At 50.9% G+C, this 23,206-nt stretch overlaps 1 protein-coding gene across 3 annotated transcripts in view; it reads left to right on the forward strand.

Annotated features, from left to right (window-relative positions):
* The window catches only part of Ksr1 (kinase suppressor of ras 1), a 132,675-nt gene that overhangs the window by 47,570 nt on the left and 61,899 nt on the right, over nucleotides 1-23,206 (forward strand). The gene's annotated exons all lie outside the window — the stretch shown is intronic.

Here is a 23,206-nt window from a genome sequence, read left to right on the forward strand (position 1 = left end):
ACACACACACACACACACACACACACACACACACCATCTCAGACACAGACACACACACACCATCTCAGACACAGACACACACACACAGACACACACACACCATCTCAGACACAGACACACACACACACCATCTCAGACACACACACACACACACACACACACAAACACACACACACACACACACACACACACACACACGACGTGGCCGGAAATCTCCACAGACCCTGTTGAAGTGTCATTTGTACTGTTGTTTTGATCCCAGATAATTATGGCTCCTCCAACTTATTTTTAAATCATGTTTTAGCGGTGCTGAGGATTGAACCTGGGGTCTCATGTGTATGTGCGAGACACGTATTATACTAGTGAGATTTATCCTCAAATCCAAAATGAGGTGCTTTTAGTTGTCGTTTAGCTTTTGTTCCCCTTTGAGGCAAGGTCTTGTTGTGCAGCCCAAGCTGGCCTGGAACTCATGACCCTCCCACCTCTGCCTCCTGACTGTTGGGACACATGCATGTGGCACCATGCTGGGCTGAGATGATATTTTCTAAAGCTTTCGCCAGCTGTGCAGTGCTTCCTGTATCTCCATGCACTTCCCTGTGATGTACCTCTCTGTGAGCTCTGTGCTCCTCCCTGTGAGCTCCATGCACTTCCCTGTGAGCTCCGTGCACCTCCCTGTGAGCTCTGTGCTCCTCCTTGTGAGCGCCATGGTTTCCAGCTTCAGGTGCTGAAGCTCTGATGCTGGGCTCTGTCCAGGCAGGTCACCGAGAAGACTGAACCACTGGGGGACAAGTCGTGGGGAAGAGAATGATCCGCTCTCCTGGGTTAGTCACAGCGTTTGACCAGGCTTGTCACTACTTGAGTCTCCTTGGACCTGCTTTGTAAGAGAGTATGTGACACCCACCCACTCATCCATCCACCCACTCATCCATCCACTCACCCATCCACCCATGCTTTCAGAAGGGGAGGGAGTTTCCAACATTCCCTAATCACAATGATAGTGAATGACCAATTCCCATGGCTGACTTGTCACTTTGGCTTTTCCCCCTCTCCACTCAGAATAACTTTCTCCTTAATTCTCCTGTCTGGTATAAGGTCCCACTGCATTAAGGGACTTTTCACACCTAAAAGAGAGTTAGAAAAGGTAGCTACATGACTCTGGGCGAGATACCTAGTCTCTCTGTTTCCTCATCTACACCTAAGAATAGTGATGAGTACATCACAGTCACTATAAGACCCAATATTACAACTACCACCACCCAAAAGATTGTGTGGGGCAAGGGCTGGTGACCAGACACCAAGAAGAAAGTCTTTGGCACAGGGTTCGAATCTCACCTCTACTCCTGAAAGCTTCATCCACTCAAGCCTCAGTTTCCCCTCCTGGGACTAGGACATTGGTACTCGGCCTTTCAGGGCTTCTCTGTTGGTGGTGTGCTTTGCAGGGGGAGAACACAGCAAGCCACAGTGGCCTGGAGACCTTTGTAGCTAGCTGCCTCACTTCACAGGCATCTTGGAGGTAGGCTGCTCTGCCTCCACCTTCCATAGACACGGCTCCATTCGCTACGCTCTCAGTCCACAAGGCTCCTGAGCGTGCTCTTACAGTCTCCCCAGCCCACTGTGAGCATATGCCCCCTCCCACTGAAAATTACAGTAAGAAGTTGAGGTCATACTCTGGACACGTTCCTGACTCTTGTGTTCTGTGGCTAAGATTCCTTCCAGGGGAGACATAAACAACCCATCCCCTCAAGGTCCCAGTGACAAACCAAGGCACCATCCCATTAAAGTTCAGTCTGGGGGAACCAGGGAGTTTATCGGGCTTTCTTACAGACCACAAGTGAAAGGTTACTTATAGAGTGTGTGTGTGTGTGTGTGTGTGTGTGTGTGTGTGTGTGTGTGAGAGGCAGCACCTGGAAAGTCTTTACCCAGCAGGGAGGGGGCTTCCCTGTAGCCACACAGATCATAGATGGAGCCTCTACCTTTAGTCTTCCCTGGTCTATATCCTCTGGCCCCTCTCCCAGGCTATATGAAGTCAAGGCAGAAGTAGCAGGAAGTGGCTGGCTACTCAGGTGAGGGCCTCTAGACTCTCCCCATCAGCCCTGTGTAAACAGTCAACAGGTCCAGCTGGGGTGATCCTCTTGTAAGGGATACATCTGACCTCTCCCAAGATGGTGGGTGCTAGGCTCCAAGGACAGTCCTGCACAATGATTCTTCTCACAGGATTCTCATAGCAGCAGACCCTAGCAGGTGACAGCCTCTGTAGATGGCTCAGGCACTTTGCAGAGAAGACGATTTCCTTCCCCATCTTGGACATGAACTTGGGAAAGCTCCGATTTCTGTCCATTACTCTTCTCCTTCTCTTTTCTCTTTCTTTGGAGACAGGGTCTCTCTCTGTAGCCCAGGCTGGCCCGGAACTTACAACCCCCACTGCGACTCCTGAAAACAGGTTGTGTGCCCATGCCTGGCATGAGCTACTCTTTTGAAAAGACTCAGGATTCTTCCTGGCCTTGCCTGCACTGCCTTTTGTTGGCTGGATAAATAAATGAGCCACTAATGAATTCACAGGCCCCTCTGCCCCTGCTGGTTTTCTCTGCCCAGCGAGCATCACAATGTAGCTTTGTTCAGCCGCTTTGTCCAAAACCACATCTCTCCTCTCCTCTCCTCTCGGCTCCATCCAAGCAGGGAGGCCACTGCAGTTTCCCAGACCCAGTGGCTGCAGCTCCCATGTCTTCTTCCCCTGAGAGAGGAGCCCTGGCTGGGGCATTGTAAGGTGCTACCTGCATCTCATGTCACTATGCTCTGCTCTCAGTGGGGCAGAAGGAGCCAGCAAGCCCTGCCCCACAGAAGGGTGAATCCCACTGGCTGACAGCAGAAGGATATAGGTGATAGTGTCCCATCCGCCTGCCTTCCTAGTCAGAAGCTTCCTGAAGTCCCTGGAAACAGGGAGCAGGCTGCCAGGGTGGCCGCTGAGCATCTTCCTGGGGCAGGTTCTGTGTGACCTGTGAAATAGGGTTTCTGCTGCCATGATGGTTGCTACCCTGGTGTGTAGATGGTGGTTCTTTTTCTCCTGCATGGCTGGGGTGTAGCTCTCCCTCACACACTGCAGGCAAATGCTCTGCAGCTGAGCTGTATCCTCAGCCCCCCTTTTATTTTGAGATAGTGCCTCATTAAGTTGCCCAGGCTGGCTTTGAACTCTTAACCTCCCTGTCTCAGCATTGTGAGTAGGTGGGGTTAGAGGTGAGTAGCTGGGATTTGAGCATGTCTGGCTTATTATCCCACTTTGGGATATTTATTTTCCTTGCTACAGAGCCCAGATTTGTGGTTTGCTGTGGACAAGCACCAGCCCCTGAACTGAGCTGGCATCCAGTAAGTGTGGCATAGAGGGCGGGTGCCGGCTGTGGCTTTGCTGGGTCGTCATCTGTCTCTCACCTGAGCCCCTAGTGAGGTGCAGAGGCACAGTCTAATGAGAAGCACACAGCCATTCAAGAGTTGGAAAGCCTGGGCTGGTTTGGGGCTGTAAACATGATTCTGGGAACACTGGCTTGCCTAAAAATAACCCATTGCAAAGCTCCAGCCCCTTCCCGCAGGCCTACTTCCCAGCTGGCTTTTGCAGTGAGCCTATCCAGCCAGCATACATGTCACAGCTGGAATGTGGCAGCATTTGGAAATAAACAAGTTGGCCCCTCTCCTCGCCTGGGACTTTCCTTCCTTGGGAGATAGCTCCTGAGAGAAGCTGAGATGTGCAGGAAGGCCCTATGGGAGGGTGTGAGGAAAACTCTTGATGTTGGATAAAGGCTCGAGATCTCCTGATTTGGGGTGTGCAGAAGACGGGTCTCTCCCACAGATGGCTGCTGACAGGGAAGAAAACATTTTTTCTTTCTTTCTGTTTTTCAGAGAGATTCTGTGTGGGGACCAGCATGTGCCTTGGCTCCGCACGTGTCCCCAGGGAGCAGCCATTTTGGGCAGGGAAGCTCAAGCAGGGGACTTCTGTATTTGTATATCTGCTATGACTAGTTTAGACTGTGAGGAGAGAGTGCAGACGCCTGTCACCCATCACATGACAAGGGCTGGTGGTTCAGAGCTAAGTACAGCCTGGTCCTGGGAAGGCCCCTCTCTCTCCAGGCCTGGGCACATGGGCTGGGCATTCCTAAGTGGAGCACTCGTCTGGTGAAGCTAAGGGTATAAGCCTCCCACTATGGGCAGACCTGAGGTGCAGGATGGAGACTGGTGGGAACATGCACTGTGCCATTTTCTGTGATGAGAAGAACTGGGAGCAACCCCAGTGCCCGTGGGGAGGAAGGTGTTATCAGTATTCTGTGGGGTGCTACCCTGGAAGCAGAGTGCGGTCAATGGCCCGGACTTCCTCGTGAGTCATCTTGACTGTGCTTAAGTCAAGTTGCAGAATGTGTGTCATAACGATATTCCTGCCAGGTAAAGCAAACAGGTACCATCAACTGTAGCAAGGGTAACAAAAACCGGGAAAGGGTCCAGCAGAGTGGCTCAGTGGTAATGGCGTCTGCTGGCAAGACTGGAGGACCCGAGTTCGATCCCCAGAACACACACAGGGAAGAAGGACAGAGCTGACGCCTGAAAGCTGTCCTCTCACCTCCACATGAGCGCTGTGACAGTCATGTGCTAGCACACACAGTGAATTAAATAAATAAAAGGCCCAGACAGGAAGGCTACACTGCTTGTTGTGTTTGAAATATTCACTTAAAGGAAATGAGAGACATCCTCTCTCCAGAAATTGCCTATAACTAATGAGGAAATTAGTAAATAAACAGCCCTGGGGGGTCCAGAAAGTAAACACTGGTGCTATTGGCCAAGTCGGGGAAAGGACCCACTTGGGTGTAGTATGAGTGGAAACGGCATTTAAATGACAGCATTTCAAACAAGTTCATTTTCTCTCACACGAAGGAATCCGGGAGGTTAGAAGGCCGAGGTTGGTGTGGTCACCAAGAAGCCAGATTCTTTCCCGTTTGCTTCTCTGTCATGTCTTACCCATGTTCCAGGATGGTTGTTAGAGCGCCAGCCATGAAGCCGGCTCTCCAGCAGCTAGATGATAAAGGGCTGGGAGGAGGTTGCATCTTTGAAATACTCTTTCATAGTCTCCGTTCGAGAATCCCATTTCTTTATCATTGGCCAGATATTAAAGTCACATGGGTCACCAGGCTGTGAGGAAGGATGGAAGGGAGGCACCTGCCCGTTAGCATTCGGCTACAAAGAAGGGAGGCTGGGTCTCCTGCAGACTCAGAGGATGGAAGATGGAGTGCGTGAGTGAGTTAGGGATGCCTCTGGGCCCTGAACTTGGACAAGGAGTTTCTGGTTTAGGAGATGTATATTTGGAGAGGGAAAGTGCAGGGCCTCTACTGTAGCCCCAGGAAGCCAAGTGAAAAACAGCAGCCCAGGTGCTTTCCGAGGTAGCAGGCTGTGGGGAGCAAGAGGAGAGAAGGAGGGGTGTGAGGAGGTGGAAGGGAAGTGGTTCTTCATGCTGGTGGTCTGGCTTCAGACTGAAACGCTGCCAGAGGCCTGTGTTAGAGACTCAGCTGACAGGCTTGGGATGTGACCTTGTCATGAGGCGTCCCCACCTTAGCTGTGGGTTGACGGTCTGGCCATTCCTATCTGATGGTGTTATTGGAAGTGATGGAAGCAACGTGTGGGTGGAAGTGGTCTCTCCCCACCCCGTCGCTCCTCTGCTTGCTCCACCTGTCACATCCCCCTGCCCTGATGTTCCTGGTGGCCAAGCACAGCCAGAAAACCTCTGCAACTATGACTAGTTCAGTCCCCCATCCCATTGAAACTGTCCCTCTTATCTTGTCACAGTGGACAGAGGGGCTACCACAAGCTCAGTGGCTGCAGCACAGCAGACGTCAGCTCCCAGACCCTTCAGAAGAAAGGAGGTGGCATAAGAGGTGATAGAGTGCAGGGGTCAGGCCTGTGGCCTCCAGGGCCTGCAGAGGGCCTTGCAGATCTATTGATGAGCCTTGTCTATCACCTGTGCGCTGGGCGGAGCAAAGGCTTAGGCTGGAACCTCCAAGTGACAGATGGGCAAGCCTGGGCTCGCTCAGCTGCGCTTGCAGTACATGAAGGCAATCCACTCAGGGGCAGGAAGCCCACATGCAGGAGTCTAGATTGCTTGAGGGGCAGCTTATGAAGCCAGGAAACTTCAAGGAAGCTAAGTGATGCTAAGTAAAGTCGGTCCTACAAGGCAGAAAAGGGTGGGTGGGATCCATTTGCAAATAGACATTCCTGTTGGGAATGATGTAAGATGAACACACATTTTCCCCACCATGGCTGAAAAACCAGTCATCCTGCTGCATACACGTCTGCTCCAGAACTGTGGACTGTGGATGACGTTGATGATGGAGATGATGATGATGATGATGATGACAATTGTGATGGTGAGGATAGTGATGGTGGCCGTGGTATGTATATGTGAGTGCGTGAGCATGCATATGTGTGTGTGCGTGCACATGTCATGGCATGCATGTGATGGTCAAAAAACAGCTTTCAGGAGTCAGTTCTCTTCCACTGTGGGATCCAGGCATTAAATGCAGACCGTCAAGCTATGCACCAAGCACGCTCACCCACTGAGCCATCCTGCTGACTCTGAACTGCCCATTTCCTCTCAGGGCACACATCCCCCACCCCACCCCGTCCCACCCCCATCAGAAAAATTGAGTGTTGTGACTAAGGTGTTCTCCTGCTTGTCACCATCCTCACTAGAAAGAAAGGCTCTGAGTTCTGGATCTTCAGATAGGTGTGTTCCGTAGCTCGTAGTTTCTGAGGCGCGGGTGCAGGGTGCGTAGTTACTGAGCACTGCTGGTTGTTGACGATGCTCTTGTTAGATTGGTTGAGCATCTTTCCAATGCAGGTCCTGCTTCCCACACGTGCGTCCAGGTTAGATCTGGCTTCATTGATCAGCAGGAACAGTTCTGACTGGTTTAACTTTCCAGAGAGGCAGTGAGCTCTGCATAATCTAACACATCCGGTCTTCAGAGATGAACACTCAGGGATTTCTACAGAGGGCAGGCAGGACCTGAGGATCAGTCCTTTCTCCTCCAGCACAGACGCAGGCTTCTCCACTGTGGCTTCTAGTATTTCCAAACTTAGGGTGCCCAGTCCTTTCATAGATAGCACATTTAGAATTCTTGCCTTCTCGATGAATGACGTCAACTGATGACGTCAACCGTGCTGGCAAGATGGTTCCGTGGGTAAAGGCACTCACTAGCCATGCAAACCTGACAGCCAGAGTTTGGTCCTCAGAACCTACATAAAGATGGAGGAAGAGAATCGATCCCAGAAAGTTGTTCCCTAGCTTTTGTGGAATATACCAAGCATATGCGTGTGCCCTTTTAACAACAACAACAACAACAACTATTATTATTATTATCCTTTAAATTTTCAAGAAAAATCACACATCTTCTTTGAAGATAGTGCAAAGAGTAAAAAATGTCAAATAAGAGACCCTCTATTTCCAGCTGGGTATGATGACACAGGCTTGTCATCGTAGCATGCAAGTGGAGCTAGCCTGGACTACATAGTGTATCTCTAGTGTTTATATTTTGATATGTTTGTTTTGTTTTAAAACATAGATTGGCCTTCACGTTAAGGAAAAGGAAAAGGATAATCACGGTCTAAATACAGAGACGGCCTGAGATTATTCTGGGAGTTTAGTCTTCTCAGCTTGAGTTTGACCTTTGCTAGGGCACGACCATGGATGTAGACTCCATCTTTAGTCCATTCCTAAAGGACTTTTGTCAGGGACCCCACCCTCTCTGTCACAGACACTCAGGCCACAGCAGCCTGCTTTCTGTGGTTGACTTTTCCCAGTTCCACTTTTGTGACTCCCGGTTAGCAGGCTTCTTTCTTTCTTTCTTTCTTTCTTTCTTCCTTCCTTCCTTTCTTTCTTTCTTTCTTTCTTTCTTTCTTTCTTTCTTTCTTTCTTTCTATTTATTTATTTATTTATTTATTTATTTATTTATTTAATGTAAGTATACTGTAGCTGTCTTCAGACACTCCAGAAGAGGGCATCAGATCCCATTACAGATGGTTGTGAGCCACCATGTGGTTGCTGGAAATTGAACTCGGGACCTCTGGAAGAGCAGTCAGTGCTCTCAACTGCTGAGCCATCTCTCCAGCCCCAGGCTTATTTCTTTAAGAGAAATTCCTAGAAGTGGATTTGGAGTTGAGAGGTTCCTAGCTGTCTTGGGATACTTGGGTACTGATTGGAATCTTGGCGCAGGTGTCATGCAAAGCCTGAGTGTGTGTTCATTTTCTCCTAGCTTGTCAGTGAGTGGGGGACCCTATTCCTTTCACTCTAGCTTGCTTGCTTTGTGATGAGAGGTTGGGGACATGCAGGCAGGGCAAGCTCTCCCATTGGGCTACAGCCTATCCCCCCCACTCTCCACCCCCCCCCCTTTTTTACATTTTAAGTCATTGTTTCACTAAGTTGCCAAGGCTCTTCCTGAATTTTTCACCCTCCTTATCCTCCTAAACAGCCTGGAGTACAGACCTGCACTCCTGGGCTTCCTGTAACTTCCCTTTGACATGACTCCTCCTGGATTTTCCCTGGCTTTCCAGGATCCCTGGCAAAGCTGTCTTTTTCTGTGAACTTGTTCTTGAAATCTCATTGTTCCTCAAAAGGAAAAAGAGAGAGAGAGAGAGAGAGAGAGAGAGACTGTGTCTGTGTGTGTATCTGTGTGTATCTCTGTGTGTATCTCTGTGTGTGTCTGTGTGTGCATGTGTGTGCCTGTGTGTGCATGTGTGTGCATGTGTGTGCATGTGTGTGCATGTGTGTGCATGTGTGTGCCTGTGTGTGCCTGTGTGTGTCTGTGTGTGCATGTGTGTGCATGTGTGTGCCTGTGTGTGCATGTGTGTGCATGTGTGTGCATGTGTGTGCATGTGTGTGCATGTGTGTGCATGTGTGCCAAAGGAGGATGTTGACTGTCCTGCCCTATCTCTCCGTCTTCCTCGCTGGAGACAGGGTCTCGCTAGACTAGAGCTAGGGTGGCAGCCAGCAGCTGCCAGGGACTGCCCTGTTAATTCACTTACTGCAGCTTCTTATACACTTCACAGGGCCACTGGGGCCAAGCTGGGTCCTCACGGTTGTGCAGCGAGCGAGCGCTCTTACCCTCTGAACCATTCTTCCCTACTACACACTGCATGCTTTAACTCTTTCTCCTTCAGTTTACCCTCTAAGAGCTTCTCTCGTGGGGCCCTCTCCTATGCCCTTTCTCTTAAAGCCAATTCCTCTGACCTGCGCTGAAGTCAAGGTCTTTATGTTTTTTTCTGCTATCCACCCGGCATGGCACAGAGAAGCCAGAACTAGCCTCTGTGGGAAGGCCTGGCTTGGCTCCCCTACACAGGACACAGGCAGCCCACCACTTACCCCGCCACGCAGTAAAATAGTCAGTACCTGGTTGACAGTTTGACATGTATCATTACCAGCAACAGCCTTGCAGAACCCGCCTGTGTAATCACAGTGTTCAGAACACAGAAAGGCTGGGAGAAGGAACAAGCTCCGACTCCTTCCCACTTGGCTCCCTCGTGCCTGCCAGCCTCTTCCCCCCTTCCTCTCTCCCCCGCCCCCCTTTCCCTCCTGCCTTCCTTTCCTCCCTCCCTCCTCTCTTCCTACTTTTCTTTTAAATTTTTAAATTATCATTTTATTTTGTTTGTGGGTGTTTTGCCAGCATTCATGAATGACACCGTGTGTATACTTGGTGCTCAAGGAGGCCAGAGGAGGGGGTCAGACTCCTTGGAACTGGAGTTACGGGTGGTTGTGAGCTACCTTGGGGATGCTGGGAATTGAACCCCCAATGCTCTGGAAGAGCAACCAGTGCTCTTAACCTCCAAGCCATCTTTCTAGCTCCACTTTCTTGGTAACCAAACTCACCGTGTAGCCAAAACTGGCCTTGAACTCCTGGTCTCCCTGCCCTGGGCCCCTGAGTGCTGGGATTCAGGCGTGCACCACCATGACCTGCACTGTCTGGCCAGAACCTGTTTTGTCCCTAACAATGGTTTTCCTCATCTGTCATGTGGATCCCTTCTCTACCGATGTCACTTAACACAACTGTGTGTTGAGACGTGTTCTGTGATTCCGTCACAGTTCACCCTGTGGTTTTTATGGTCACCTTCTTCGCATGGCTCCCAGGCTGTGGTCCTTAGGTCTGTTCCCTCGTGAGCAGCCCTGAAAGGCAAGGCCTTGCCTTCTCTCTCTCTCCTTACTGGCTCTTCAGCCAAGCCCAGACAACTGACCAACCACAGTAGCCTTCCTCCCCCTCCCCTCTTGCCTGCATGTACCTCATGTGTCTCTTGTAGCCCCCCTCCCCTCTTACATGTCTGTACCCCCATGCATCTCTTGCTTCTGGTTTCCCAGTATCTCGTGTAGCAACAGATTGAGAAATGGCTTCCGTTTTCAGGAAGAAAACACAAGAGCTTGAGTGCACAGGAGGTCAGCTTTGAGTACAGGCTCATGCTCTGCAGGGTCAGAGCTTCCACCCTGCTTCCCCTTGCTCAAGGGTGCAGCCCTGCAGGTCAGAGGAAGCCAAGCCTTTGGAGGGATCTCGGGGGGCGGGGGGAGCAGCCGGGAAGGACCAGTGGCAATGGTTATATGGGTTTGGTTGTAAGCACTTGCCTCCATCTTCTGCCTCATCCCAGCTTCCTCTGCTTTAGGGGGAAATCCATTCCTAGTGTCTTCTTGATGACTCTTTGGGGGACACTCCCTGGGGCTGCTGAGATGGGAGCTGCCTTCAGCTTGACCTCAGCCCCGCCTCTCTGGAGTGGCTAGGAGTAAGCTGAGAACTCCAACTAAGAAGCCTGGCTGGCACAACAGGGTGACATCATCTGGGTTCTCCTCTTCCTGCTCTGCTGGCTACCTCATCTCTGAGTCTGACTTGTGTCCCTACATGAGACAATACAGTACTTCAGTAAATTAGCGCTCGGGTGCTTTATAGATCAGCCCTTGATCTGTGACTTCAAAGTAGCTGAGACAGGCATGGAGGCACACTGCATGCCTATAATCCCAGTACTTTGAAGGCTCAGGCAAGAGAACTGAGTCTGAAACCAGCCTAGGTAGGCTACATAGTGAGACTCTTTGTCTTTTAAAAATTAGCTAGCAGGGCCGGGCTCAATCAGAAAAATGTTTGCCATGCAATGGTGGGGATCTGAATTCAGATTCCTAGTACCCCCATAAAGAGCTTGGATGCCAGAGCTGGGGAGACAGAAATAAGAGGACCCTGGTCCTGGGCCTCGCTGGCTGGCAAATTCTAGTTTTGTTGAGAATTCCTGTCTCAGAAAGAAGGTGAAGAACAATAGGAAAAGGCACTCGACATTGACCTTTGACCCCACATGTGTACACACACGTACACAGACACAGAAAGGTACACACAGCTCAGGCACACAGGTAGCTGGCAGAGCAGCTAGCCACCGCTCACACAGCAGCACACAGTCACTGTTCTGAGTTGGACCTCAGTTTTCTCATTGGCTTGTTACTTTGTTAGGGCAAATTTTCCTGCCAGTCGCCCCTGCTGGTTGGCCGATCCTTGTTGGAGCCATCTGCACAGACTGGAGGACAGAAATTACATGAGCTGTTGTTCTCTGGCTGACCTGGTCATTAGAGTTTGGATCTGGGTCACCTGGGACTAGCCCTGGGCAGGTGCGGCTCCTGTGCTGCCTTATAAAGCGGGGTGACCCGAGGTATGTGTTGCTTCACCCTGTGGGCCGCAGCACTTACAGCCCACAGCGCTTCTGCTTGCTCTGTCTGAGGTCTGAGTGTGGATGAAAGGATCTGACGCAAGGACGTGTGCACATGCGTGTATCTCAGACCGTTACCCCCGGAAGGCTGAGCCAGTCCACAGCGTGCCTGCAATCTGGATGGTGCAGGAGGCCCTCAGTCTGGTTCTTTCTGCCCATGGATGGGAAGAAGTGAACTCTGGCTTCCAAGCACCCCAGAGGAGGAGACTGTGCTGACACAGGGGGTTGAAACCGATGTGTTCTCTTCAAGGAAGAGAACAGGCCTTCTGGAAAGTTCTGGACACTCCTGGTTACGTGGCAGAGCGGCTGCCTCCCTGGGTTTGTGCATCATCAGTGATGTATCAGTGTGTATGAGTGGAGTGGAATGGCCCCAAGGGTCTGTCCCCAAGGCAGGGGTTTCGGCCTACTAGGTCAAAGACAGGAGGAACAACACAGGGTGTTCATTAGTTATGTGCAGAGGGTGTTTGCTGTGACAAGGATCTGACAGAGTGGTGTTGTATTCAGTTTCTTCACCTCTGGGTCCTCATTTCCTGGTGATCCTCATACCAAGATGTCCATCATTTGCCTCCTACTAGCAGGTGCCCCAGTTTCTGCCATTCGGCGTTGTGCTGGCTAGTTTTATGTCAGTGTGATACAAAATAGAGTCATTTGGGAAGAGGGAACCTCACCTGAGAAAATATCCCCCACCACATTGGCCTGGGGACAAAGCCTGTGTTGAATTTTTCTTGGCTGATGATTGATGTGGAAGGACCCAGGTCACTGTGTGCGGAGCCACACCCAGGTTGGTGGTCCTGGATGCTATAAGAAAGCAGGCTAAGTGAGCAAGCAATAGTGAGAAAAGCAGTAAGCAGCATCCCTCCGTGGCCTCTGCATCAGCTCCAGCCTCCAGGTTCCTGCTTGAGCTCCTCCTGCCCTGACTTGCCCAGATGATGGACCCTTACCTGGAAGTGTAAGCAGGAGTTAACCTTTTCCTTCCCAAGCTGCTTTTAGTTATGGTGTTTTATCGGTCCTGTGGTAAAGCAGATAGCCAAGGTAGATAACACTGCCTCTGCCTCCTTTCCCGGCATGAGTTGCGTGATCTCTGGCTGCTTGTCCCTGGCGAATTTCTCTCTGGAATGGAGATGCTGCCTGGCATCAGCATTGTAGGGAGAATCACATGAGTTATCTATGGGAGGCAGGGAAGACAGCCCTGGGAGTATCCAGCTTTGTGGGTGCCTGGAGCCTACTGGTTTCTTAGGGGGCTGGATACCCACAGCATATTTACTTTCAAATGCACCCCCTTTTTTTTGTCCAGGCAGAGCTCCTCTGGGGTCACAGGTGTATGTGCATATCTTTGTCAGTGTGTTACCCCAACCTAAGCCTGGAGAACAGCCCCTGTTCCTGCCTAGGGCAAGGCCACTTTGGCTTGCTCCCTCAGGCTCCCTATGGCTGGGTGACACTCACGGTTTGTTGGGACTCTCCTGCCCCGACTCTGTTTTACACACGCTAACTTTGCCACTGCACTGTTCCTGAACTCCTGGGAAGAGAGTAAGCCTCAGGAAAGCATCCTTCAGGGTGCGAGTGAGTAGGCTGGGCCGGCCTCCCCTGCACTTACCCACTGTCAAGGAATGCACTGCCCCCCCCCGCACCCCCTCCCCCTTTGTAGATAAGGAAACTAAGTGTACTCAGATAGCCGATCAACAGCAGAGCACAATGGTCATGTGAACCCACACCTGCAGGACTCCTAGAATCAAGGGTTCCTGGCTGGCCCTTCCAGAACACTCCTAGCCAGAGCTCTGTCTGTAGTCTTCGTTGTTCTATGAGCCTTCCACCATCCCCTGTTGCCTGGTTAGTGAGCACAGTCTCAGTGGGTGCTTGGGGCTGGAAGTTGGGCCTGCAGCCTCCTGGCTTCTGCTTGTTGGAGTCGGTGGCCTTGCTTTCTTTCCAGACATACAGCTGACATCACTGCACCCTTGCAGTTCCGTTCTTGGGCTTCTGTTTATTTTTCATGTCACCTTCCCCTTCCCTTTAGCTGCCTGATAAAACTGCCCCACCATGTCCTAGATATCCCCCTCCCCACCCACCACTGATTTCCTTTCTCTGCCCCACCCCAACAGCAGAGCATGCTATTCCTAATGGAGAAGATTCTAACTAGTTGAGTGGCCTTCACAGGTTCCCTTCTGAAAGAAGGGGTTGATGGCTTTGTCCAGGCACCCTCAGTTTACCACATAGTAACTCTGCTTGGGACTCAGTGTTTTAGTCTCTCAGCTCAAAGCCATGCTTTCTTGGGTGTGTGTGTGTATCTCCCTCCACCCCATTCTGTGGCGACAGGAAAGCATGGAGACAGAGCTAAGTTCTGACAAGTGGCATGAGGATCAATTGAGTGCCCCGTGTGTGAAGCGTTGTAACTCATTGAGGGTGTAATGCATGACCATAAACACTGTCACACAGCAGCTGGTCGTGTCATTTTGGTCCCATCGTAGGTCTGTCTCAGAGGCCCTGCTCAGGCCTTGGGGTGTATATGCTCAGTCCAGGGAGTGGCACTATTAGAAGGTGTGGCCCTGTCAGAGTTGATACAGGCTATAAGACCCTCATCCTTGCTGCCTGGAAGTCAGTCTTTCACTAGCAGCCTTCAGATGAAGATGTAGAACTCTCAGCTTCTCCTGCACCATGCCTGCCTGGATGCTGCCATGCTCCCACCTTGATGATCATGGACTAAACCTCCGAACCTGTAAGCCAGCCCCAATTAAATGTTTTCCTTTATAAGACTTGCCTTGGTCATGGTGTCTGTTCACAGCAGTAAAACCCTAACTCAGACAGGGTGCACCTCGGATTGTAAACAGGGTGTAGGTAGGAGCTCATGTGCACTTGTGCTCAGAGCCAGTTGCTCTCCTTGTCCCACAGGTAGCTGCCACATGGGACCACAGATCAGTAAACCAGATCCTACATTTGGACACAAGCCATCAGAAGTCCACCCTGCTTCCCATCACCTGGTTTCCTTGTTAGGCCTTTTCCATGATGCTTAAAGCTGCAGAGGGGGGGGGGGGGATGGGAACTGGGGGGGGGGCACAGCATGCTAGCTACTCAAAACTCACACTGACATTTTGGCTGCCTGGAGATCTTTTTCCTCACTTAGGACAGAGGAAGTGAAGGGCCAGACAGTCTGTCAGTTGTCTGAAGCCACAAGTAGCAGCAGATGGAAGTGAGACATGAGCTTGGGGCTGTGCGGCTATGAACTCTGATGGCTTTTACAGTTAAGTTGGGGAAAACTGTCTCCCCTTAGCAAAGAGGGGTGGACAGAGCCAGTGTGACAGGCTGGCTGGAGAGGGCAGTCTCTGACTTCAAGTAGAGTACAGGGAAATACCAAGTTTTGCTTTGAGCAAGCACAGGCCCCCTCTGCCTGGTAGGTAAGGCAGGTGCTGTGTTAGAAGGGGGATGATGGGAACCTGGGCTATTGAGTCTGCAGCCTGTGCCCTGCCAGGTTGGTCCTTTGGCAAAAGGCTTCCCCACCCCAGCGCACACAAAGTGCCAAGTTCTAATAAATCAAACAGCCACCCGGGCTCCATGTGTGGTTAGCTAATTTGTTCTGAGCTTCAGTGCTAAGCTTCCTGCCTTCCAGAGCGCTGGTATGCCAGAAATGCCCGGGACGAGCAAGAAGGAAGTCTTATCTTTATAGTAAAAAAAAAAAAAAAAGAATGCCAATAGAACATCTCTTGGATCTGCTCCTTCATTCCACCCACTCTGCCACTAGCTAAATTACCGTTTGTTCCCATCTTGTGCGGAGTTGCGGTGGGGTCCTTCTTCCTTGCTTTTCCCGTCTCTGCTTTCTCCACGCCCACTTCAATCTGTTCTCCGAGTGATTTCCAAAATGATGATGATCATTCAGAAATGCAAATCAGATTACATTCCTCCGTGTACATCCTACCCCATACCTGCATGACGGTAGCTATTTTAATGCTGTGCTCTTCTAAGACCTTGTAGAAGTTTCCAGAACTTTCTAGGACATATAGGAGCCAGTCTTGTCCTACGCCAGCGATGCCGCCCTTCTCTTCTTGGTCCTTTCAGATCTCCAGCTATCTCCCCTGACCCTATTTAAAATCTTTTATGACACTCATCTTTGCTCATAGGGTGCCCCCCCACACACCTAGCATGGCTCCCCCCATCTTTCCGTCAGTGTGTGCCATGCCCCTGGCTCCATTTTAGGGATGCCCTCCTCTCTGATTCCTTGTAGGTCCCAGACACCCCTACACCTCACAGTTGGGCCAGCGTATCCACCAACCTCTCTGTGCATGAGGAGTAAACTGATTTCTTCTAAGTGTTGCATGGCTGGTGAACTTCAGACAAGTATGTGGGGGAATTTGAACCAGGACACAGGTGTGTCTGAAGGCCTGATGTGTGCGTAGTACGTGACCTGTTGTCCCTCCTCTCAGTTTCCCAACAGAAGTACAAAGCACCAGGGACCTCTGTCCACGGAAGCTTCTATGTCATGGACGTTCATGGAACATGACATATCTGTTCTCTGCCTCTTCTCCTCTCCTGTTCCCCAGCCAGGCACACCTATGGACACATCCCTGGTCCCCACTGGATCCTGGGAACCATGCTGCTCACGACAGACACCATACCTGACTCTGGGAGGATGCGATTTAACTATTGAATGAATGAATGAATGAATGACAGACAGCCACACTTCTCTTCTTGCCTCCCTGGGCAGTCACGTCAGGACATGGGAAATGTGAGGATATCGTGAATGTTTGCTCTCTCCTAATTTAGTCCAGGTTGTCTCTGAGGCTCCCCAGGAGTGCAGGGACCAAGAGCACAAAGGCAAGGGTTTAGGGGTCAGAGTAATGAGGTAGGACAGGAAGCAAACCTTGGAAAAACAGTCCCGGGGCAGATCATCCACAGACTTTCCAAGGCAAAGGCTGCTTTGCAAAGGCCCAGTGTGTTTGCTCGCTCAGTCCTGGCTACTTAGGTGGATGCTGTCCTAGGATATTTAGGCCGGAGAAGTCTTGTTGAGGCTCACAGCCTCTGTGGAGAATAAGATTGGGTCATTAGGTGTCACCGAGAAGTCAGATCCTTGACTATCTGTCATCCTTGCTTGGCTTACACTTGGAGTTTCTCAGCAAGCCCCACTAAGTGCTTTTGCGCAAGCCATTCTCCTCCCTGGCTGCAGTACATAGTCTCAGAGTGCTTAGACCTTGTGATCTTATCTGGGGATAGTGCTGCTTGCACGGAGGAGCTAACTGGCTGGAGCGTTTCAAGGGCAGGGTCACTGCACCCCAGTGGGCGCCTTCGCCTGCCAACAGGGCTAGGGAGCAGCGTGGGGTAGACCCTTGCATTTACAGCTTAGAGCCAGGTCACAGAGTTCAGCAGTGGCAGATGTGGACAGGGGAGTAAGCTTCATGCACCCAGCTGTGGTCACTCTCCGCCAGCCAGCCCTCCTTGGGAACATCTCCACTGTGGTCTGGGGCAGACTTGTTTGTTTGTGTTTGAAGTTCCCCCGACTTGGAGTTTGACGTCAAGGCAGGATTGCTTGTTGAGAGGCTCGCAGGGAGGTTGTCTCTGTAAAAATGCACGGGCTGGCAGCTTCCCCAAGGAGCCGCCAGGGAAGGTTATTGCAAAAACCTTAGTGTGGGGTCACTGGTGTTCTCTCTGCTGCCTACCTCTCTATCCCTGGCTGATAGTCTCACTCTGCCCATTTACTGCTAATGTCAGCCCTTCTGAGACCCTTGCAGGGTTTGATTGAGAGCCAAGGGCCACCTCTAGGGCCAAGTGCTATGGTCAGCCCGTGCCTGTGTGTGGAGCCAGCATCTGTGTGGCAGTCCCCCGAGCCCTCCTTGCATTCCCAGAAACTGTTTTGCAACATGTTGGCCACGGAAGCCGGACCAGAGTACTTAGCCAGCTGGGCTGGCAGGATGTCCCCAGAAGCATCCAGCTTTGGAGAGATGGAAGCTGGAAGGGAACATTCCCTGGGCAGAGGGGCAGCAAGGAGGGACAGTGGCTTTAGGAACCATTGAGCTGTGCTGGGTGTAGTGGGTCATGACAGCTTTACTGACTTCCAGAGGTTAGAAAGATGCAGAAAGGAATTTGGTTGGAGCAAGAACTGCTATGGACATCCACTTAATAGTGTGTGTGTGTGTGTGTGTGTGTGTGTGTGTGTGTGTGTGTTGCTAACCATTGGGAGGAAAGACAAAGGGTGCTGGTGAGCTGGGACCTAGTCTATTGGCTAGAAGATATGCTAAGACTTTAGAAGGGTAGCTATGGGTACTGGGCAGGGGAATGGCAGGCTTAACTAAATTTAGAGCTGATTTGGGACCAGGGATCAGGTGTAGCTCAAGGCTTATTGTAAGTCAGACAAGAGATGGTGATCCGCTAGTATGAACAGAGCCACTTAGGAGATATGCGAATGCTGTGGCTTTGATGCACAGGACCTGGTACAGTCTGGGCATTGCTGGATTTGGGTCACAAGTCTTTCTCAGTGCTATCCCCAGTGTGAGTGGTCAGCACAGCTCAGCCAAGCTGAAGTATCAAGGAGTCAATATTTTTGGAGATTATGTGGTCCTCAGGGGCAGAGCACCAGACTAGATCATTGCTGTAACTATGTGATTCAAAAATTATAACAAAGTTCTTGGTGTCGTCATTCGTGAGCTGGGAATAGTAAAATGTAGCTCCGTGTCACGTGGGCTTAGCATGTGCTGAGTGACTGAAGAGCTTGTCATTCTGCTAAGGCTGGTGTGGTAGGCAGGTGTCCTTAGCCTGCGAGTGAGCCAAGCCAGCTGCTCAGCAACCCCAGCTCAGCAGAGCTTTGCTGTTCTAAGCTTAGTTTTGAGTAAATGAGCATCCCAGCCAAAGCAAGGGAAGGGAACCGGGAGGATGGTCCAGTGGCTAAGAGCACTTCTGCAGAGAGGACCTGGCACTTCTGTAGGGCGCTTCACAGCCACCTTTAACTCTAGCCCCAGCAGATCTGACACTCCCCAGAGACCCCCATGTCCATATATGAACACAGACACAAACATGTACACATATATAAAAATAAGGCAAGTGTGGTAGCACACACCTTTTATCCCAGCACTTGGGAGGCAGAGGCAGGCGAATCTCTGTGAGATAAAGGCCAGCCTGGTCTACAGAGTGAGTTCTAGGCCAGACAGAACTACACAACTATAGCCCAATCTCAAAAGAATGAAGAAAAATAATAGGATCTTTTTAAGTATGTAAGAGCCTGTAATGTTTTTGGTTTCTTGTGCTTATTTTGTGAGGGGAAAGATACTCTACTATTATGGCTAGGTCTGGAGTTGTACGATGACTGGAATGTTACCCCAAAAAAGATCCCTACCTCCAAAAATTGCCATTGAGAATCCAGGAAGAGGAGTTAGGCACTATGTAAATGGGGGCATGGTTCCTACTGCCAGGTTTGTAATTGAACACTGACATAATTTCATGATTTTCATAACCCAGGGAGCCTGCCTCTGAATGACTCTGGTGTCGGCCTCAGCCTGTTCCTGCCATCCATTGGCCCTTGTATATTCCTACATTGATTATATCTGCTACCATAGACTTAATCTCCTGCCCTGTATTTGGACATGGAGACTTGGGCCACAGGCAGCATCTGAGCCACTTTCCCAGCCCATCTCTCTAGTTTATAAGTCTCCTGTAGAAGGGACTTCACAATCCTAGGCCCTGCAACTTTAGGGTGGAGCTGATGTCATTTGCAGAGTCAGCTCTCTGGAAAGAGGTGCTTTTTGTGGAGGTACCAGAGGTCCTTATGCCACTGTGCACTGAGTTGTTCTTGCTGGCTGAGCTGAAGCTTGATACTCACAGGCTCCTGTTCCTTGAGCACTTGCCATGTCCTGGGTGTTGGAGAGAACACTGGCAGAGGAGTCCACAGGGAACAGGCAGATAGGGAAACTGATCCAGTCTGTGCCACATGGGCGGTGTTATGGGGCTGCCTGACCTGGTGCCTCCCTCAGAGGACAGAACAAGGGCCATAACCAGGTAGGTTGGATGTTGGAGATAAACAGGAGGCTTTTGAGGATCCTTGCATGTGAGGAGTATGTTTCTCCATCTGACATCAGCCAGTCCCCCAACAAGGGCTGCTCTACAGCCAGCCTCTCTGTGCAAAGCCCATGAATGGCTTAATAATAGCCTCAGAAGAGCTCCAACTTCCAGATCAGCATGGCCCCAGGATTGGCCATGACATCTAGACACCCTATGGGGTTCATATAAGATACATTTGTTCTTGGTGTCTTCTCTTTGAGAGGCTTGGTCTGGGTCATGCCCAGAGCAATGAGGATGTAGCAGGTAACGTGTGAGCTTGATCAAAATTCTCACGTACAGGTACTCACCTGGGCAAGCAGCATCCTCACGATCTATACCCTCCCAGAGTCGTACTGTCTGGTGCCAAGGGGAGAGAAGAAACCAGAGGTACCTAGGCAAGCCTACTTTTGGCCTTCCTATTTTTGAAAGTAAATGAACCTGGCCCCAGGAAAGTGGCTCTGTCAGCAAAGCACTTGCTGAGTTTGGATCTCCAGCACCTCTGTAAAAACTGGATCCAGTGGTGTACATCTGTAACCCCAGTGTTCAGGGGAGAGCAGGGACCAATGGCTCTCCCTAGCTCACTGTCCAGCCAGTCCAGCTGAGTCAGTGAGCTCCAGGGTTAGTGAGAGATCCTGTCTCAAAAAATAAAGTAGAAAAGTAAATTGAAGACAAGGGTCTGCCTTTGGCTCTAAGCACGGGTGTGCATACTTACACAGAAGTGATATATCTACATACTTAGAAGAACATAGATCACAACACACACTATGCTTAAACATTCCTGATCTGTTATCCCAAACATTATTCTGAGGTCAACAGTAGCTTTTGTTGCCTTTAGCTCTTACCCCAGAGAGGGGCAACTCCAGAGATGGGCAAGCACCCACTGCTATAGTCCTTGCCATTGAGGTGATGAAAGAGGACCTGAAGACCACCTGGCAAGGATGCTAACCATCACTGAGCAAGCATTTCCCTGCTCAGGCAATTTATTTGGTGTGGTCCCCCACCCCACCCCCAGGGTCCCATGTGGCTCAGGCAGGTGTCACACTTACTATATAGCCAAAGATGATGTTGAACTCTCTCCTCCCACGTGCTGGGAGTACAGGTATTCACCACTGCCCTGGCTCAGGCTACACAGTTTCGCCTTTCAGGTACATCAACCCTATTGTGACTGAGGCTGGCACTGGGAATCCCTTGACTGTGTTTTTCCACAGGGAACTGAGGCAGTGAGGGACTTTATGGCCAGCCTGTGGTCTCAGAGCTCAGTCTTCCCCCATGTCCCTGTGTCTTTTTTTGTGTTTGGTTGGTTTGGTTTGGTTTGGTTTGGTCTGGTTTGGTTTGGTCTAGTTATTTTGAGACAGGGTTTCTCTGTGTAGCCCTGGCTGCCCTTTAACTCAGAGATCCACTGGCTTCTGCCTTCTGAACGCTGGAATTAAAAATGTTCACCACCAAGCCTGGCTTATTTTTGATTGCATGCGTGCGTGCATGTGTGTGTGCGCGCGTGCACTTGTGCGCGCCTGTCTGGGTATGTGCATATGAGTGCTTGTATCCTCACAGGTCAGAGGCCTGGGATCCTCTGGAGCTAGAGGAGCCCCAGACAATTGTTAGCTTCCTGGCACGGGTGCTGGGAACTGAACTCAGGTCCTCTGCAAGAGCCCTAAGCGCTCCTAACTGCTGAGCCATCTCTCCAGCCCATATTTACAATATTTTGAATGGACAGGATTTAGTTCATTGACAGTTCCACCCAGGTAGAGCTAACAGTCTTCCTCATGTCCTGGTGGTCTTCAAGGGTGGCCTGAGTAGCTTGCAGTTACACTGTGGGACTTGCATTTTTCTTGCCAGTTCCAAATATTCTTGTAGGTAGTTCGACAGCATCAGCCTCCACGTGTTGCTGCATTTCTGAGGTTGAGGCTGAGCCCTGGGGCTTTTCTCTAAGATCTTTGATCCTAACTGTCAAAGCTCTGAGCAAAGAGTGGACCTTAGTGAGTGCTTGCTGTATACAGGACCTGCCAACTTGTTTGTGGGCTCACCAGAGCTTTTACACTCTGTAAACCTAGCTGTGTGGAGAACAGTGGGGCAAGTACTCTTGATGCAAATGGCTGTCAAGGTGGGCAGACCGAGGCCCTACCTGTGGGGCCTAGCGATGACGACTCTTAGCTCTGTTGGCGGCCACCCTGCTGGAACCTCTGGTGCTTTTAAATTCCGGAAAATGCAGATCTTGTGGGTTTTGTGGCAGAGAGGAAATGACACCATCGATGTGAGGTCCCCTGGCACACCCCCTGGGCTTGGCTGGCAGGCCCTGCTGCGGTTTGTCTCAGAAAGTGGCCATTTGGTGCTTCCGAGACTGCACTAACTTTCACAGAAAGTGAGAGCAGCCCCATCTCCCTGGGATGGGAACCCTAACACACCAGCTGCTGCTGTTTTGCCTGGGCAGGATAGAGCACTGCTCCTCAGTAAGCGAGTTCTCAGGAGACAGCAGCTCCAGGACCCCAGAGCTGCCAGCAGTCATAGCACAGCAGGGACTTGCCATGTTCCTCACTCAGCTCAGGCCCCACTGGCAGTGTTGCACAGCCCTGCCCATGGCCTGCTTTGCGATACTTAGCAGAACTCCAATATCTTTATAAAACAGATGAAGACTAAAGTATAGCTTGGTGGTAGGGTATGGAATGAGTGTGGCTGTGAGGCCCAGGCCATGTGCCAGGCTTCTGGGCATCTGATGGTACTCAGAGATGCAGACTAGACCTGTGGCTATGCAGAACTTGTAACCTAAAAGAAGAGAGCCAGACCAGCTGGAAGGACTTAGAGTCACCTGGGTGAGGGCCTAGAGGCTTCCAGGAGGAAGGGGCGCGGACGCCTAGCCTAGGTCCAGGGATTCATGGCAAGAGGGTCACTGGCACAAAGATGAGCGAGGGGCTGAACATGGCTTGGGGAAGGCAGAGAAGTGGAACTGGAGACCCACAGACTGGCTCAGGCTTAGGGCAGGCTGGCGCTTCCCCACATCAGTTGGCCACAGCCAAAGTCCTATGTAAAACAGGTGTTATTAATCATCCCCCAGAGGTCCAGCCTGTGGGCCCCTCACTGGGATGGATGGCTATTATTGACGATACTGTTAACATTAGGAGCCTAGCCGCCTCTTTCATCAGTGTGGAAAAGGGTAGTTTTGAGTTCTCACAGCTATCTGATAGGTAGGCCTGCCTCTGGTCAACCCTCTGAAGGTGTGGTTTGCAAGCCACTTAGAGTGGAGGAAGAGACTGAGTAGAAATCCTGAGATTAGAACCCTGGGGTTTCCTTCCTCTGCCATTGGGAGCCCAAGTCACACCCAGGTGCAGTACCGGGCATGAGAGGGCGGAAATGGGTGAGATGGATACAGGCCCTGCCTTCATGGTGGGGGGGGGGGGCTTAACGTGTTACTTGTGGGGGTCCAATATTCTAGTTCAGTATACTTAGTTCAGGC

This window comes from Mus caroli, unplaced genomic scaffold (genome assembly GCF_978045245.1).
Source record: "Mus caroli unplaced genomic scaffold, Mus_caroli_1 scaffold_13, whole genome shotgun sequence".
NCBI classification, from domain to species: domain Eukaryota; kingdom Metazoa; phylum Chordata; class Mammalia; order Rodentia; family Muridae; genus Mus; species Mus caroli.